Here is a 6,126-nt window from a genome sequence, read left to right as displayed (position 1 = left end):
TGTCATACAGAATATGAACAGCGATCTGTCATCTTCCCTACACAGTCCCCCCCCCCTTCAGTTAGAAGACACACTAGGGAACACAATTAACCCCTTGATCGCCCCCTAGTGTTAAACCCTTCCCTGCCAGTGACATTTTTACAGTAATCAATGCATTTTTTATAGCACTGATGGCTGTATTAATGTCAATGGTCCCAAAAATGTCTCAAAAATGTCCGATCTCTCCGGTATAATGTCGCAGTCCCGATAAAAATTGCAGATCGCCGCCATTACTAGTAAAAAAAAAATTATAATAAAAATGCCATAAACTATCCCCTATTTTGTAGACGCTATAACTTTTGCGCAAACCAATGAATATACGCTTATTGCGATTTTTTTTTTTACCAAAAATATGTAGAAGGATACATATCGGTCTAAACTGAGGGGAAAAAAAATGTATATATATTTTTGGGGGATATTTATTATAGCAAAAAGTAAAAAATAATGCGTTTGTTTTCATAAATGTCGCTCTTTTTTTGTTTTTTAGCACAAAAAATAAAAACCGCAGAGGTGATCAAATACCACCAAAAGAAAGCTCTATTTGTGGGGGAAAAAAGGACGTCAATTTTGTTTGGGTGCAGCGTCGCAGGACCACGCCATTGTCAGTTAAAGCGACGCAGTGTCGAATCACAAAAAGTGCTCTGGTAGGGAAGGGGGGTAAAATTTCCGGGGCTGAAGCGGTTAAAGTAGCCTTCTGCAGATAGACAGTCGCAAAGCCAGCAGATCAGATGAGATCCACCACATACAGCCAGAGAGATCCTCTTCAGACTAAGAGCAGGGAAGATATTTGCAGTTCTAAAGACCTCTCTCCCACCCGCACAGCGCCGGTAAAGCACCGCTAAAACGATCAGCGCTTCCCCGTGAGCGCAGGGCGGTCTTCAGAGTGAAATTGCCCTATTGGAGCCCTAATTAGCAGTAAATACCTGTCAGAGTTCCTAATCCACCCCCACTCTACCCAAAATTAAAAATAAAAGGCTTTGCTCTATGTTCACTGTAAGGTTATGTGTTGATTTCCTATGATCGTCTGCTCCATCTAGTGTCAGTGATGTGGTATTTTCCTGAAATACCCTGATCAAGAAAATACCACATTATGGCCACTAGATGGTGCTGACAATCATAGGAAATAAAACCATTGAGCCTATACTGATAAAAAAAAAAAAAACTACTAAGCCAGTTATTCATGACGCTGGATGAATGCTTCTGCATTTGTTCAGCAATTTTTTAAAACATACTCCTAAAAGTGATGTAAACACAGTGAATGGAAAAAGCAGCACAGCGATCTGTACATGACACCCAACAGGGGGGCAGATGTGGAGTAAAGAGGGGTTCAAGCTGGAGAGGGTCGGGCGGAAGCTGGGCAGTCCTGAATGAGGACTAGGAATGAGGAAAGTTTTAGCTAAGCCCTTTATTGGGGTTTGACTCAAACTTTGAACTTTAACTTTTTTTAACTCCTAAACCATAAACATGGCATAACTAACAAACTACCTTATACTGCCCATCATGGTTAGATTTTCATTAGCATGTTAGTAGGAAATTCTGAAAAATTCCTTGTTAGAGCGTTTGATGACGTCATCATTGGGTCAACTCATTTCATTGGAAGGTCCTCAAACATTTCATCCAGACCTGCTACTTGAATGGATTCCCAGAAGTATGAAACACATTTCTTTTATTATTTATGTAATTAATGAAGGAATAATGCACAGCAAAGTTTATTTAAATTGATAAGTATATTGAATATTTAGAAGTATATATTTATATTCCGTACAGCAGTGGTTCTTAACCTCAGTCCTTAAGTACCACCAACGGCCATGTTTTGGGAACTTCCCTTAGATAAAATAGCTCTTATCAATACCATGTCATTGATATTGATTTAAAGCAGCTGTGCAAAGTAAAGGAAAACCTGAAAACATGGCCTGTTGGGGGTACTTGAGGGCTGAGGTTGAGAACCACTGCCGTACAGGATCCCGGGGATGGGTATATGTCCCCACTGTTTGGGTTATGGTGCCTTTAAGAGGAAGGGTTTGAAGACACTGTTGAGTACTCAGGGTTCCTACCCTGGCCGGGTGAGGGGTTTCCGGGTAGTCTGCTTGGAAAAGAGTGGACTAGGGTTGCCACCTCATCCCTTTAAACCCGAACACATATGAATTACAAAGGTTCTGTGGCTAATCTAATGCAGATAAGGCACAAAGTCAGTTTAATTACCACCTCTATCAGCCAGAGAACCTGTGTAATTCATATGTGTTGGGTTTTAAAGGGATGAGGTGGCAACCCTAAGAGCGGACTGATTTACAGTTCTCTCAGGATTGGTAAGTCCTCATTTGGGACCTGGAACTAGGAGGCTCAGAGAGACTTTGGGTGCGAAAGAGCCTCCAAACTCTTATTACAGGGACTTTGGTTCCAAAAGGGTTAACCCATCTGCTTGAGAGTATAGAAAGAAACAGGAAACAGCCAGCGGGGGTTCTGTGAGGGAGAGTGGAGAGATTCACAGCTATGAGAAAGTGTGGACTGTCTGGCAATTGAGGCATTGGGGTGGATTTACTAAAGGCAGACGGAGCACTCTGCAAGTGAATTTGCTCCAGAGCTTAGTAAATGAAGGGAAACTCAGCTGACCTCTATCTTCCAATCATGTGCAAGGAAAAATGCTGTTTTAAATTTCCTTGCATGTGATTGTCTATTCTTTTCATTCACTTAACTTACTAAGCTCTGGATGGAATTCCCTTGCACAACGAACACTTGGAAACTGCACAGTTTATTTGCCTTTATTAAATCATCCTCGTTGCTCTGCTGAGCTCCTGCAGCCTTTGTTGTACCCTGAAGTAGATGGAAACCCCAAACCCTAGTGTGGGACTGGTGTATTGGTGGTGAGCCATTCTGTTGTTTTCATTATACCAGAGTGATGTACTGTTTTTTTTTCTTTGCTAAAGATAAATTGTTGTTCATATTTTGCTTGTTTTGAAAGAGCAATAAAGATTGTTCACTTATGTCAATACATTAAAGGGTTACTAAACCTTCGTTTTTTTCTCTTTAAAATAACCAACACATCATACTTACCTCCACTGTGCAATTGGTTTTGCACAGAGTGGCTCTGATCCTGTACCTGTACCTATACCAAGATGATACATAAACCTGCAAGAATCATTCTGGTATAGCCACTCAAAGACCAGCAACATACCAGTACGTCGCTGGACCTTGCTGGGCATAAATTAATGTAATGTTCTTTTTTTCATGTAGCCTGTGGGCTGAACGAAAAAAGAGAACCTAACAGATTCCTCCATTCACATCGATTTATTGGTGGTATGCCTACTATTAGAATACCACCCTGCAATCACCCATTTCTAATAAAGGGAATTTAGGCATCATTCTTTTTTCTCATTCAGCCCATGGGCTGAACGAAAAAAAGAAGAACCTAACAGATTCCTCCATTCACATCGATCGATGTGGATGACGAAATCTCTGCCAAGAAAAGTAAATAAAAATATATGCCGAAGCATAGGGGCAATCCACCCCTACATATGCTCTTTTTTTAACTGTGGTGGTGAAATCTCCCCTACAGTGCTGGAGTCACAGATTTACATATCCTGAGGGCAAACCCTGTTGCTGTCAAGATAAATCAGTTCTGCAGCTGAATGGCCTACCTTTATTGGTTAACAATAAATCACAGTATCAAATAAAACATTGACTCAATAAAACAACTTTTTTTTATTGCAATCTGTGCCAAAAAAAAATATATATATGCCGAAGCATAGGGGCAATCCACCCCTAATGTCTACCCCTGCCCCCATGCTTTATTGTAACTATAAACGTTCCAGCTTAGGGTTAGATGGCCATCTAACATCTTTTGAGACCCTGTGTGATAGTGTGCCCTAGGACTGTGCCATGCTGCACCCTATTCTAATACTCCACTAGTGTATGATAGCGACAGGAAACATTCACAATCATCCTGGATTTACACAGAGGCACACCTCCAGCTCTGCAGCTCTCATTGGCCCTCTTAGGACTCATCCCCTCTCCCTTCCTAGCAAACTCTCACAAGAATGAGAGAGAGAGTTGTGTATGATGTCATAAGCCTAGGCTAATGACCAGACAAGAAACAGGAAGTGGGCTGTATAAGAGATTTACTGGCAGAAAAAAATGTTTTACTATCCAAGGTTAAAACAACAACAAGAAGATTTAATAGATGGAAAGATGAAAAAATGACCGAATTCCAACTTAATGTAATTTAGGTGCCTATCTAATGATTTTTTTAAATTATCGATGCTCCCTGCTGAAACCACCACCTGTGGAAGAGAATTCCACATCCTTATCGCTCTTACAGTAAAGAACCCTCTACGTAGTTTAAGGTTAAACTTCTTTTCTTCTAATTTTAGTGAATGGCCACGTATCTTTTTAATTTCCCTTTCACGGAAAAGTTTTCTCCCTATTGTGGGGTCACCAGTACGGTATTTATATATTGAAATCATATCCCCTCCCAAGCATCTCTTCTCCAGAGAGAATAAGTTCAGTGCTCACAACCTTTCCTCATAACTAATATCCTCCAGACCCTTTATTAGCTTTGTTGCCCTTCTCTGGACTCTCTGCAGTTCCAGTACATCCCTCCTGAGGACTGGTGCCCAGAACTGGACAGCATACTCCAGGTGCGGCCGGACCAGAGTCTTGTAGAGCGGGAGAATTATCGTTTTATCTCTGGAATTAATCCCCTTTTTAATGTCAATATTCAGCTTGCTTTGTTAGCAGCAGCTTGGCTTTGCTGAGCCTATCATCTATTAGGACCCCCAGGTCCTTTTCCATCCTAGATCCCCCCAGAGGTTCTCCCCCCAGTCTATAGATTGCATTCATATTTTTGCCACCCAAATGCATTGTTTTATATTTTTCTACATTGAACCTCATTTGCCATGTAGTCGCCCACCCCATTAATTTGTTCAGATCTCCTTGCAAGGTTTCCACATCCCGCGGAGAAGTTATTGCCCTGCTTAGCTTAGTATCGTCTGCAAATACAGAGATTGAACTGTTTATACCATCCTCCAGATCGTTTATGAACAAATGAAATAGGATTGGTCCCAGCACAGAACCCTGGGGGACCCCACTACCCACCCCTGACCATTCTGAGTACTCCCCATTTATCACCACCCTCTGAACTCGCCCTTGTAGCCAGTTTTCAATCCATGTACTCACCCTATGATCCATGCCAACGGACCTTATTTTGTACAGTAAACGTTTATGGGGAACTGTGTCAAATGCTTTTACAAAATCCAGATACACCACGTCTACGGGCCTTCCTTTATCTAGATGGCAACTCACCTCCTCATAGAAGGTTAATAGATTGGTTTGGCAAGAACGATTCTTCATGAATCCATGCTGATTACTGCTAATGATACTGTTCTCATTATTAAAATCTTGTATATAGTCCCTTATCATTCCCTCCAAGAGTTTACATACTATTGATGTTAGGCTAACTGGTCTGTAACTCCCAGGGATGTATCTTGGTCCTTTTTTAAATATTGGTGCTACATTGGCTTTTCTCCAATCAACTGGTACCATTCCAGTCAGTAGACTGTCAGCAAAAATGAGGAACAATGGTCTGGCAGTTACTTGACTGAGTTCCTTAAGGACCCTCGGGTGCAAGCCATCTGGTCCCGGTGATTTATTAATGTTAAGTTTTCCAAGTCTATTCCTAATTTTATTCTCTGTTAGCCATGAGGGTGCTTCCTGTGACGTGTCCTGAGGATACACACTGCAGTTTTGGTTACTGAAGCCCCCGATTCCCTTGTGAAGACTGAGGAGAAGAATAAATTCAATATCTTCGCCATCTCCCCATCCTTTGTAACCAGATGTCCTTCCTCATTCTTTATGGGGCCAATATGATCTGACCTCCCTTTTTTACTATTTATGTACTTAAAGAATTTCTTGGGATTTTTTTTACTCTCCTCAGCTATGTGTCTTTCGTGTTCTATCTTAGCCGCTCTGATTGCACCGTTACATTTCTTGTTGCATTCTTTGTAAACTTGGAATGCTGATATATAAGCCTTATATTTTTTAAAGGCCTTCTCCTTTGCTTTTATATGTATTTTTACGTTGAAGTTAAGCCAC

Source organism: Aquarana catesbeiana, linkage group LG06 (genome assembly GCF_042186555.1).
Source record: "Aquarana catesbeiana isolate 2022-GZ linkage group LG06, ASM4218655v1, whole genome shotgun sequence".
In the NCBI taxonomy this organism is placed as follows: domain Eukaryota; kingdom Metazoa; phylum Chordata; class Amphibia; order Anura; family Ranidae; genus Aquarana; species Aquarana catesbeiana.
The sequence above is the reverse complement of the archived record's forward strand: the minus strand, read 5'-3'. Positions refer to the sequence as shown.